The following is a 13,714-nucleotide window of genomic DNA, read 5'->3' on the forward strand; positions in this document are numbered from 1 at the left end:
GCATCAGACAATTGGCAAGCAGTTACTGAACGAGCAGTAGGCCTGATGCTGTGTATAGTGGCTTGGGGATAGAAGATGTGCTGATTGGGGTACAATTCCCATCTCCTTAGTAGACCTGGGAAAAAATTTCATGGACTACTCTTTGAAGAGTGATTACCTTGGTATTAAAAAGACCTGCTTTAAAAAAAAAAGAAAAAGACCTGCTTTTTGGGGCACCTGGATGACTCAGTTGGTTGAGCCTCCCACTCTTGGTTTTGGCTCAGGTCATGATCTCACGGTCCTGAGATCGAACCCCTCATCGGTCTCTGCACTAAGTGTGGAGGCTGCTTGTCCCTCTCAGTCCCCCAGCTTGCTCTTGCACTCTCTCTCTCTCTCAAATAAATGAATAAATAAAATATTTTTTTTAAGTGACCTGCTTTTGTTTGACTGTTAGTTTAATGCAAAAGCAGTCTTTGTCATGACTTTTTTTCGTTCAGCTAATACAAAAATTACTGACTGTCTAGCCTTTAGGACTAGCTAGTGAGGAAGGCCAGGGAGAGCCAGTGTCTGGTTAAAGTAAGAAAACTAGAGTTCCAGAGAAAACGTCAATGCACTCCCATTCTTTTCAACACAAGACCAGATGCTCAGCAGCAGGTATATGTAGAATGAAAGCAATGACAATATAACAATAATAAACATTTTACGTGCCTGCAGCTACCGTAACAGGAAAATCTAATGTAAATGGCTTGCAATGCCCATGTGGGGTGTGCTGTGGCTATGCCTCTCACATGTGTCTTGCATATGGCGCCCATAAGTACAGTATAAAAGATGGAAATACAATAAAATCTCTTCTCTTCCTCTTTTCTGGGGGGTTTGTGTGGAGAAATGTTGCAAATAGTAGCTACATGTAAATTGAGGGAAATTTGTAAATGACTTTGCACTTAGTTTGTTGTTGTGTAGTAGACTTAATAATAATTAAGCATAGTGCCTGCATTGAGTAAGGTAGTCATTGTGCAGTTTCTATTTTAGTAATAATAACTTACAATTCAATCGTGCTTTATAAACATGCATTACAGCACCAGTGGAGTCTCTTCCAGGTTCACTTACATCTGTCCATCTGCTAAACTTCTGCTCAGTGTCTGATTCTAGGGTATAGTATATAGAAGCTCATTGTTGCTTTACACCTACCCTGTATTCTGGAGCAAGCTTTATCTGTAATAAAGCTAACATTTTGATCTCCATCTGCCGAACTCCTTTGCTTATCTCAACTGGTTTAGAAATCATGTAGCAAGAAGAAGGGGTCTATTGACTGGGCCTCCCTCAAATCCCAGGAGTGAAGAGTGATAACAATGTATCTTAAGCACCTGTGTAGCTCCTGGCACAATCAAGGAAAGCTGCTCTTAGCTAAGAGTGATTTGGGGGATAACAGACTTGTTCCCTCTTGATCCTCCCTATAGGCAGTGCTAAGAAGACCCAGTGCAGATGGACTTGACAGTTCAGAAAAACCAGAATTTCCAGCCCCCATAGAAATTTTTGGCAGGGAGTCAGCTTTGCCACCTGAGATGTGGACTGTCCTTGGGAATCACCAATGCCATGGGAAGGTGGAGATTGTTGTGATGTTTGCTTTGGGTAGAAAGCTAAAAACATAGAAGGGTTTAAGCCAATTACAGGTTCCCTAAGTCTGCATATTTGGACTCTTACTGTGCATCAGAATTATAATGGAGTTTTAAAAAGAGCAATACCAAGGCTTCGTTCCTAGATATCTTCATTTTATTGGGGTGGGACCCACACATCAGCATTTTTTTTGAAGCTTCCCAAGTGAAGCCAACATGAGGTCAGGTTTAGAAACACAGCCCTAGAAAAACCAGAGAGACTCAGCGGAGTATTTCCTACTCTCTGGAATGGGATCACCCTGTTCAGACTCCAGCCCTGCCACTTTATTAGCTCTGTGACCTTAGGAAAGGTAATTAACCTCTCTGTGCCTCAATTGTCTCATCTGTAAAGTTAAAAGAAAATAGCACCTGCTTCCTAGGGTGGTCATAAGGATGAAATGAGTTAAAATGAGCACTTAGTATCTGACACATGATAAGGCTCACTAAATATTAGCTATTTTCATGATGTTTAGATTTATAATCTGAAAACTGTCCCTGAGGAAAGAAGTTTGCACATACATCAACTTTCAAAGAAACTCTATGTGTCTAAATTTTTTCCAATAAGATTTGGAAAGAGTTGCCATGGTCAGAATTTCTTTTTCTTTTTTTCTTTTTTTAAAGATTTTATTTATTTATTTGACAGACAGAGATCACAAGTAGGCAGAGAGGCAGGCAGAGGGGGGGGGGGTGGGAAGCAGGCTCCCCACTGAGCAGAGAGCCCGATGTGGGACTCGGTCCCAGGACCCTGAGATCATGACCTGAGCTGAAGGCAGCGGATTAACCCACTGAGCCACCCAGGTGCCCCGTGGTCAGAATTTCTTACACAGAGAGTCTATGATGGTGCAAAAGCAGTGCACATTCAGTAGAAACCATACTTAGGATTTTGAATTTTGATCTTTTCCTGGACCAGCAATATGTGGTAAGATACTGTCTGGTGTTGCCAGGCAGCGGCACCAAGCGGCAGCTCCCACTCAGGCCTGTGATCACAAGGGGAAACAGCGGGTACACTTAAAGCATTCAGTATCATACGGCCATTCTGTTTTTCACTCTCTATACAGTGTTTAATAAATAACATGAGATATTTATTACTTTATTTTATTTTTTTTTAAAGATTTTATTTATTTATTTGAGAGAGAGACAGTGAGAGAGAGCATGAGCTAGGAGAAGGTCAGAGAGAGAAGCAGACTCCCCGTGGAGCTGGGAGCCCGATGTGGGACTCGATCCCGGGACTCCAGGATCATGACCTGAGCTGAAGGCAGTCGTCCAACCAACTGAGCCACCCAGGCGTCCCAAGATATTTATTACTTTATTAATAATAGGCTTTGCGTTAGAGGATTTCATCTAAGTGTACGCCGCCGTAAGTGTTCTGAGCACATTTAAGGTAGGCGAGGCTAAGCTATGACACTAGGTCGTTAGATGTACTAAATGCATTTTCACCTTATGATGGGTTTATCAGGATGTAACCCCCTTATAAGTTAAGGAATATCTGTAATTTACTTACAAACAATGAACTTCCGAAAACTAATTTTATGAAAGGTTTTTGTTTTCCTACTATGAAAGATTCACAATGAAGAATTGTATTTGTTTCTTTACTCACTCATCTATTTACTCAATCACTGAATCACTCATTCACCCCCTTGATCTTTGGGTGAGACTTTGGACTATGAAGCTCAGACTGCCTTTGTTTGAATCCTGGCTCTGCCACTTAAAATTGTGTGACCTTGAGCAAGCTATTTAACCTCTCTGTGCTTGTTTCCTCTTCTGTGAAATGAGGGTTTTTTTTTTTAAAGATTTTATTTATTTATTTGACAGAGAGAGATCACAAGTAGACAGAAAGGCAGGCAGAGAGAGAGAGAGAGAGGGAAGCAGGCTCCCTGCTGAGCAGAGAGCCCGATGCGGGACTCGATCCCAGGACCCTGAGATCATGACCTGAGCCGAAGGCAGCGGTTTAACCCACTGAGCCACCCAGGCGCCCCTGAAATGAGGGTTTTAAGAGTAGTTCTCTCACATGTTATTGAGTCCTAAAGGAGTTGGTTTATATACAGTGCTGTTATGGAATGAATGTGTCTGCCCAAAACTCCTATGTTGAAGCACTAATCTCCCAATATGATGGTATTTGGAAGTTGGACCCTTGGGAGATAATTAGGTTTAGATGAGGTCATGAGAGTACAGGTCCCATGATAGGATTAGGGATTAGTGTTCTTAGAAGAGGGAGAGACCAGAGCTTCTAGCATCTCCACATTGTGGAGGACACAGTGGGCTGGCTGCAGTCTGCAAGCCAGGAAGAGGGCCTTGACTGGGGAGTGGAATTATCTAGTACCTTAATCTCAGACTGTTTAGCCTCCAGAACATCAAGAAATGAAGGTCTGTTGTTTAACCCACCCAGTCTATGGTATTTTGTTATGGCTGCCCAAATTGACTAAGACAAAGTGCTTAGAATAGTATCTGGCTGACATATTGCAAATATTTATTAAATATTAGTTATTGTAATTATTTCTCTGATCCTCAAAATACATTACCCCAATAGCCCTACTACTACTGACTACTACCCTACTACGACGGCAATGATGACTACTACTCCTCACACACACTCACACACCCACACGTGAATTCTATAATGGCAGGGATCTCGTTCAACACTGTATCTCCAGAGCCTAAAACAGTGTACAGAGCATGTAAGGCATTCAGAGAGTGCAGTTTTTAAATTCATTTATTGATTCATTCATACTGCAAATGTTTGTTGAGTGCTTACTATTTGCTAGGTGCTATGGTAGGCTTTCTTATGTGTGCTATGTTGAAAAGAGGCCAAGATTCTAAACTGTCTTATGTTTTATGGCCTGTGGCAATAGGCGTACCTCTCTGGGCTCTGTTTCCTTACCTAACAGAACGAGGGACTGGCCGTATGAGCTCTTCTGTCTCTTCCACAGACACCATTTCCTAAGGACAGAAGATAACACCCCACAGCCACAGGAAAGCTTTAATCCAGTTCTTCAGTGAACTCTTTCTTGGCCTGCAAGGTTGGTGGCAAGGAGTTTGTTTAGCTGGTGATACTTGGTGGGTCACACCACAGAGGAATGTTTTCCTAGACCCTGACCAGTGAAGCCTTACTCTAATGTACCTGGGATTTATTTAACCTTTCAGAACTTTGAGTTTCTCTGGAGTTTGATAAACTTGTTTTCCTTGAACATGGGCTGTGTTAGAGTGGTTCCAAGTCTGGGAGGCAAAGTATTTATTTAATTATTTACCCAGAATGTTATGTTTTCAAATGCCTTGGGATTAGGTATTACCAATTGACAGAATACTTAATGGGACCTGTCAAAATTGCTCCTCCATGAGGCTTCTTAGATAGGTTAAAACACACACAACACACACACACACACACCCATCTGCCAGGTGCTTCTTAGCTTCCCCAAGTTTCTTGCAAAGTTAATTTTGAGTTGGGTGGCATTGACCCTCACATATTTTATGATAAAGTCAACCATAAGTCCAGAGGACTAAAAAAATGAAATTTGAGAAAGAAGTCCTCTCCCTTCTTCACCTAGATTCTGCCTTTTTCTTAAGATAAATAGTCATGTGTCCCTGAGCCCCAAGATGTGATGTGATCCTAGGAACTGGGTCTCTGCTACAGTCAGGGAATAAACTCACTCTGGACCTCTGAGCAACCAGGTGTGGTTACAGTCCACACCTGGTAGTTCTCGAGGTCTCTGCTAGTCCTAGAGCTTCCACTAACTGACTGTGTGACCTTGAGCAAGTTCTTTCTCCTCTCTGAACCAAAGTTTTTCCTTCTACAGTTGAGGAGGTTGATCCAGTAGACTCTGAGGTCCCATCCAATTGTAGCATTTTATGTGTCTGAGATTTAACCTCCCACTCTGATTCTCTTGAGAATCCCATGATACTAGATCCTGCCTGCTTATATCTCCTTGGATTGGATCCTTTTTCTGCCTTTGACCTGAAGCAGGTGTGGGCAGACATCTTTGGTAAAGGTCCAGATAGTAAATATTTTAGGCTTGTGGTCTTATGCTCTCTGTTGCAACTACTCAACTCTGCAATTATAGCTAAAAGCAGCCTTAAACAGCACATAAAGGATTGGGTGTCACTGTGTTCTGATACATTTTCATTTGAGGCTCCTGGCTGTCTCAGTAGGTAGAACATATGACCCTTGATCTCCAGACTATAAGTTCAAGCCCCATGATGGTTGTAGAGAGTACTTAAAATCTTAGGGGTGCCTGGGTGGCTCAGTTAGTTGAGTGTCCCACTCTTGGCTTCAGCTTGGGTCATGATCTCAGGGTCGTGAAATCAAGCCCCGCATGGGGCTCTATGCTCAGTGGGGAGTCTGCTTGAGGAGTCTCTCCCTCTGCCCCTCCTCCTATTTACACATCCCCCATATACATCTTTTTTAAAAAAGTAAAATCTTAAAAAATGAAATTAAATTAAAATAATGCAACTTCATTTACAAAAAAAGGTGACTGGCCCACAGGCAGTAGTTTGTAACCTATCCCCCAAAGTGTTTTCAGAACACTCTTTCCTTTGCCGCATATTTCCTCCTCAGCCCCTATACCTACAGGTACATGTTGACCAGTTCTGCTGAATACACCCTAGCTTGATCAAGTAATTTCAAGATGGTGATTATTTGTTCCCTTTCCAATATGTGGCAGCCAAAATGTGTTGGTTTGTTTTATTAGTCATTTAGCCACTCATTGTTTCTTCCATCCATTCCATTCAACACACATTTACAAACCGTCTACCACAGGGTAGACAGCCCCCTGAGTTCTGGGAATTCAAGAGGAAATGCTCTCCACCGTCTGAGAGGAGCCTAGCTCAGTGCTCCCAGGGAGCCTGGGCACCCTTGGAGAGAGCTGTCTGAGGCTCCTCAGTTTGTCGTCTTGTTTCCTTTTCTCCCTTTTCACATTTGCCCAGGGTCCTGAGGAACATCTGCATTCTGGTTGTCTTGCCTTTATTCAATTTGTAAGTATGGCTACCTCCTCTACCTTCCTCCCATCTCTCATAACTTGAGGAAGTATTTTCTCCTTACTTAAATGAGACTTGATCATATTTTTTAATCTGTTTGAAGAGGACATTACACAAAAGAGCAGAAGGGACTTCTCTTAGACTCTGAACAGGAGTAAATTGTCTTTGGGATAGCATTGCCAACAAGAAGAACACTTCATTCTTAGAATTTCTATATACTCTAGAGTCCCAGCTGAACCATGGGAGAAAATGCCAAAAGAGCCAGGTTAGCTGAATTACTCCTTCAGCAAGATTTCTCTGGCAGGAGAAGAAAAAAAAAAGAAAAGAAAAGAAAAGGAAAATCAATATTCCTTTGTCTAGCCTAGGAAAAGTGCTAAAGCTATTTAGGTCATTAAAGAGCAATGGTTTCAAATAAAAACCAATACCTCTCATCATTAGTAGTAAAGTTGCTGTTGAGTTTTATATCTCTCATCAAGAGGTAGACATAAATTTTCAGATATGGCAAACATGGAAAGTAGAGTGACCCCCAGATCTTAGATGCAGAGAATTGACAAGAGAATGTTCTGATTTGAAATTATAATAAAAATTTTTAATAACATACTCTGGGTTTTGAAGAAGAAAATGACTATTTGAGTAATAATGGATGATGGTGATGGTGATAGCCATGATGATTTCACTCAGAAAATGAATTATGTAAGTGGGTGCATTGCCAATTCCAGACAACTGGAATTCCACTTATTACATAATACATAATTGAGTAAATGAGTGTATCCATCTCTTCCTCATTTTCCTCCCATCTTTCCTTTGTCAAATGTTTATTGAGCCACCCATGATGTTTTAAGCATTGGATTAGGTTCTGGAAGTAAAAGGAGAGATAAAATACCATCACCCTTCTGCTTAAAATCCTTCAGTGGCTGACCCTTGCTATTAGGACAGTTTAGAATACAATCTGTCCCCCACCCATCTCTCCAGCTGCTTCTCTCCCCATCTCTCACACTTTTAGTGCTACAGTCATCTGGGTTTTCAGTTTCTCCCTCAGGCTCCACAGCCCTCCTCCCTCAGAGCCTGTCTGCGTGGTATTTCCTATGCTGAGCTGCTTTTCTTTCAACCCTACCCCACAACCCAAGAATACACCTTGCCCTGCTTAGCTTCCAGCCAATCTTCATGCTATAGATTAAGTTTCTTCTCCAGGGAAGTCATCCCTGAGTCCACTGACTAGGTTTGATCTTGTTGTGTTGTTTCAGGGCATTTATCACAATTCAATCAGCTATCTGTGTAGCTACTGTAATTACTTGTTTAATGCTTCCTTCTGTTTTGAATTGTAAACTTTATGAGGGCAGGAGTGGTTTACCACTCCAGTGGATTTAAAACACTGTGCTTAGCATGTGGTAGAGAAATCCCTGAACTCTAGCACAGGGAACTGGGACTCAAAGTAGAGCTCAGGAAACCCCAAGGATCAATTTGCTCCAGTTTCACAATTTTGCCTCTTATTAGTCTTGTAAATACAGAAGATGATAATTATTACATACACACACACACACACACACAGAGTTTTCTTTTTTAATTTTTATTTATTTATTTTTTAAAAAGATTTTATTTATTTATTTGACAGGCAGAGGTTACAAGTAGGCAGAGAGGCAGGCAGAGAGAGAGAGGAGGAAGCAGGCTCCCTGCTGAGCAGAGAGCCTGATGCGGGGCTCAATCCCAGGACTCTGGGATCATGACCTGAGCCGAAGGTAGAGGCTTTAACCCACTGAGCCACCCAGGTGCCCCAAGTTTTCTTTTCTTAAATAAACTTTATTTTTTACTTTATTTTATTATTTTTTTAAATTTTATTTATTTATTTGACAAAGAGAGAGAGAGAGAGCACAGGCAGGCTGAACAGCAGGCAGAGGGAGAGGGAGAAGCAGGCTCCCCACCGAGCAAGGAGCCCAACATGGGGCTTGATCTCAGAACCCTGGGATCATGACCCGAGGCAAAGGCAGTTACCTAACCGACTGAGCCACCCAGGTGCCCCTAAAATAGACTTCATTTTTTAAATAAGTTTTAGGTTCACAGCAAAATTGAGTGGAAAGCACAAAGTTCCCATATATCCACTATTTCCACACATGCAGAGCCTCTCCCACCACAGTCAATGAACCTACAATGACACATCATTATCACCCAAGTCCATAGTTTACATGATGATTCACTCATTGTGTTATGCATTCTATCGGTTTTAACACACGTATAATAGTATGTATCTACCATTGTAGTATCTATCATACAGAATAGTTTCTAAAAATTCTCATTGTTCCACCTGTTTATTTCTCCCTCCCTATGAGTCCCTGTACTGTCTCCATAGTTTTACCTTTTCTAGAATATTGTATGCTTGGAATCATACAGTGTATAGTCTTTTTACATTGGCTTCCTTCATTTACTAATATGCCTTTACGTTTATCCGTGTTTTTCCGTGGTTTGAAAACTCATTTCTTCTTTGTTATGAATAATATTTCATTGTCTGGATATACCACAATTTATCATTTATCTATTGAAAGACATCTTGGTTGCTTCCAAGTTTTTGTAATTACGAATAAGGCTGGTATAAACATCTGTGTAAAGGTTTCTGTGTGGATATAAGTTTCAGCCCCTTTGAGTAAATACCAAGGAGCATGATTTCTGGGTCATAGGGTAAGAGTATGCTAAATTTTAAAGAAACTACCAAAGTGTCTTCCAAAGTGACTGTATCATTTTAGATTTCCACCAACAATGAATGAGAGCTCCTGTCACTCCTTGCCAGCATTTGGTGTTGCCAGGATTTTGGGTTTGGGCCATTTTAAGAGGGTGTGGTGGTATCTCATTGTTGTTCTAATTCTCACTTCTCTGATGATCTATGATGTGGAGCATCTTTTCATATGCTTATTTGCCTTCTGTTTATCTTCTTTGGTGAGTGGCCTGTTAAGGCCTTTGGCTCATTTTTTAAAAAATTTAAATGTTTTTATTTATTTATTTGAGAAAGAGATAGTGAGAGAGAGAGAGAGAGAGAGAGAGAGAGCGAGCACAGAGGGAGAGTGAGAAGGAGAAGTAGACTCCCTGCTGAGTGGAGGGCCTGATGTGGGGCTTGATCACAGGATCCTGAGATCATGACCTGAGCTGAAGGCAGATGCTTAACCAACTGAGCTACCCAGGTGCCCCAGCTCATTTTTAAATCAGGTTTTTTATTTTCTTATTGTTGACTTTTAAGGGCTCTTTGTATATTTTGGATAACAGTCCTTTATCATAGTGTCTTTTGCAAATTTTCTCTGTCTGTAACCTGTCACTTCTGAATTAGAAATCTTGAATTTTTCCTGATCATAGTATCATACTGTCTAGATTCTTACAACCCTCTCTGGTTTTTCTATCCAGAGCTAGGAAAAGGTTTCAGAGCCTTTTTCCCCCCACATGTTTTGTGGCAGAGTTAGCTTTTACAAGTTGTCAAGCCACAGGAAGCTTTATTTGTCTTTTACACCCAGAGGACCAAATTCTAGACTGTTATTTTGTGCCAATAACATCCAAAGATAAGTTTCCCAAAATTCCTGAGACCATATATTGTAAGCAGCTTGCCTGTAACATATAGCATTTAAACTGAATTATAGCTTCACCTTAGCCTAAGCAATGAAATAAAACTATACAAACAACAAAAATAAAGCCTATTAAAAGGACACAAGAGATCTCAGATATGCTATCCCTCTAAAAACAATAATTTAACTATTAGAAAAAGAACTATTGAATTATTAGGATGGCATCCTTACTCAAGATCTTTGCCACCCAGCTTGGGGCCAGTGTTGTGTACAGAAGCAGTCCTGTGTTGCAATCAGGTTACACATTTTGGAAATACTGACCTTCAAGTGCAAACATTTTTCCTGTGGTCTTTCTGTCCCCGGTCAGACTTAGTGGGTTGCATTTCTGGGCTGCAGAGACATGTATGTTTTTTGACTTACTGTAGATTGGCAGCCTTCCCCACTGCTCTTTTTCTTTCCCCCACCCCTCTTTTTCCTTCCAAAGACTAGATTTTTCACCCAATTGTCTATGTATCTTTCTCACATGAACTGCTTTAAAGTAGAATATGGTAAAGTGAATGTTTTCTCTGATGATAAACTTTCTAAGTTTCTGCTTCCTTCTCTGTTAAATAGAAAACAGTAATAACTTCTCCCTCAGAGTTTTTGTGAGGTTGCGTATGATAATGCAAACATTTAATGCGGTTTCTGGCAAGTAGCTAGAGTTCCATAAATGTTGATGGTAATAATAGTGATGGTAATGAATATAGGATCATGCATGCTGTTTATTTTGACTATGGGCATTGATACCTGACTTTGGAAGAGCTTTATTTCAATGTTCCCAGTGCACTTGGAGCTGCAGTAGGCATAGAGCTTCCAAGATGCAAATGACTTATGCAAGCTGGGACTGAGGCCCCATGGCTCCTGTCTTGAGCTTGTTTTTCTAGGTGAGTCAACTTTACAAAGGAGCATCTCACCTAAACTGTCATAACACAGATGAAAAGAGGGTACATTGGGGTCAGTGGAATCCAATATTGAGTTAGAACTGTCCTCGACCATCTGAGCTTATGGCTTTAGCATGTATTTCTATCTAAGGAGGCTTTCTTTTCCTCCCATAGTACTCTTTCTTGTTAACTTTTTTCTAATTACCATGGCAATAATACTTATTGTAGAGACCTTGGAAATTATAGAAAGAAAAAAGAGAGAGAAAATTAACATCATCCAAATTCTTACTACCCAGATATAAATATTGTTGGGACTTTGATCACTTCTTTTGTGTGTGTGTGTGTGTGTGTGTGTGTGTGTGTGTGTAAAGAGAGAGACAAAAACAGAGATACTGGAGATTGAGATTTGTTTCCTTTTCAGTTATTTGAGTCCACCAACAGAGCCTGGACTCTATCATGTGTTAGAAGGAGATTGCTTGATCTCAAAGAAAGATGGGGGTTGGCTCCTGTGATCCAGTTTTGGCTGATTCAGTGGAAAGGAAATTACAAGGAGGTTTTGAGGAAGGAAAAAAAATAGGAGCATACTTTTTTTGTTACCAAATGAATTTTTTAAGGCTCCTGAGGTATTTCTTAGTAGGTAGCAGTTTCAAGACTCAGTACATCAGGATGTCTGGAAAAGGTTCATTATTTCTAAAAGGTCTGTGTTCACTTCACGTATATTTTGTCATAATCATTTCTTTGTTATTTATTTATTCACTCCATAAACATGCAAGGCATAATCTTTGTCCTCAAAACAGTTTAAATCCCGGTGGGGGAGGCAGAATTCAAGGCAGAGTGAAGGCAGATCCAGCTTAAAGGTTCAATGCAAGTTTTGAGAACATGGCTGGAGAAGATAGAGATCAGAACTATGGGGCAGGGTGCTGGTGAAGACAGTTGGGGCATTTGGCCTGAAAATCTTCAAAATTAATTAGCAATTGAAAGCAAAGTGCACACCTCTCAGACTCTCACCATCATCAGGTGGCATATCCCGTTTTTAAAAACTTACTTTGTGCCAACTGCGTTAAGCACCATCGGGTATCATCTATCTCATTTAACCTCCTGATCTGTGAGGTAGGTACCTGTGGGACATCTGAGGCCCAGCAAGTGTACTGACCTGTCCAGGGTCACATATCAAGGACGTGAGTGTGCTGGGTCAGACACCCATCAAGTAGTATCCAAAGTCTGTGCTCCAAAGGATCACAGTTCATAATGGCAGCTGGGTGTGGCCTTGAAGGGCGGTTGGGGCCGCATCATAGAGCTCCTTGAATTCCTTACTGAGGAGTTGAGATCTGACTGTACAGGTACTGTGTCATTTTTTTGAAGAAGAGAGTTTAAAACCTCTAGACTTCTATCTCAAATGCCCCAGCTGAGTGGCTTTCTTTTTTTCTTTTCTTTTTTCTTTTTTTGATTTTCCTCCTAAATTTTACACCTCAATTTTTTTTGCCAGTTACCAAATGCGTGGAAGAAAAGTAGAAAGATTTGTAGTGGCACAGGGTAGGATAAAGGAGAGGGAGGGAGGAAGAAAACACTGACGCTAGAAGCAAAACTAAGAAAGATTAGAAAAATAAAATAACCATCGCAAGAGACAGCACAACACCCCAAGGAACTCCTAGAAGATGCACAGACCCCGACTCCTAGAGTGTTCATTCGCTTAGGCCCACATCCCCCAAACCTAGAGAGTCCAGGGGAACAATTGAACCATCCATTTAGCATAACTTATTTTAACTCCTGGCTTGAAGCCAGGCTTGTAGCTCTGTACTCACAGTGTGTACTCACAGAGCAGTGAAACTGCTCTGCATCCGGGATAACAAAGCAACTGTTAATGGGAGTAATTAAGAGCCTTGGGGGTGATTTATACCTTTTGTTACTGTTCAAGTTGAAGTTACCAAAGACAACAATTATTAGTATCACAGGTGATCCTTAACCCAGGCAGGGAAGGCTGTGAAACCTAGCGCCAGCTCTTGCTTTCCCCAGGCCTAGAGTTCACAGAAAAAGAACTCTGTGAGAAGCACAGTTAGCGAATTGGGAGACAATGCCCCTCGGGTTGGCTCCACTTGGGAAATATGAAAATCTTTAGCCTCTTTCGTGAAGTTAAAATATTGACAAAACTCTGAGGGAGGAGAGGAGGACAACACTTCAGTGCTGATTTTCCTGAGAAACACTTAACTTTATTGGCTAAATTTTAAAATAAAATCTTTAAAACCTGTTTCTATTAGTATCAAAAAGATGATTGTGGGAAGCATTGTGTAAGTTGCTTGTGAAGGCTGGTTGGTGCTGTAGGTGAACAGCAACCCAAGTCCTGAGCTTCATCTTTAAAAAGTCAAATGACACCCCGGAGGGAAAGATTAGAGCACTTGGGGAAATCTGTTGCTCTGTATGGAAGAAGTCAGAGCTGTGCAAGTTACCAGCCCTCTTTAGTTGCCAGCTCTAGGCCTACCCCTTACACACATGCATTGCTCTGACTTTCCTAACAACTGCATAACTGGCTACCGCTCTAGGCGGTAGGGTCTAGTTGGTTGGGACAACAGCTTCCAAGCCAACTGCCCACCAAAATGGGGGTCTGGTTCAGCTAAGACTGGCACATTGTCCCCAGACTCACTCTATTTTCTTAAAGATA

General features: G+C 41.2%; 1 long non-coding RNA gene across 4 annotated transcripts in view; it reads right to left on the reverse strand.

Annotated features, from left to right (window-relative positions):
* Positions 1-12,288, reverse strand: part of LOC125098872 (uncharacterized) — a 31,913-nt gene extending 19,625 nt beyond the window's left edge. For 2 of the 4 annotated variants that reach the window (XR_007126965.1, XR_007126967.1), the window contains exons 1-2: positions 12,212-12,288; positions 10,460-10,528 (exon numbers count right to left, since the gene is read on the reverse strand). This is a non-coding gene — a long non-coding RNA (uncharacterized LOC125098872). Of the gene's footprint in view, positions 1-7,206; positions 7,456-10,459; positions 10,529-12,103 lie in introns of those variants that run through there. The other 2 variants (XR_007126966.1, XR_007126968.1) reach the window with 2 other exon arrangements.
* Positions 12,289-13,714: the final 1,426 nt, after the last annotated feature.

This window comes from Lutra lutra, chromosome 4 (assembly GCF_902655055.1).
Source record: "Lutra lutra chromosome 4, mLutLut1.2, whole genome shotgun sequence".
NCBI lineage: Eukaryota > Metazoa > Chordata > Mammalia > Carnivora > Mustelidae > Lutra > Lutra lutra.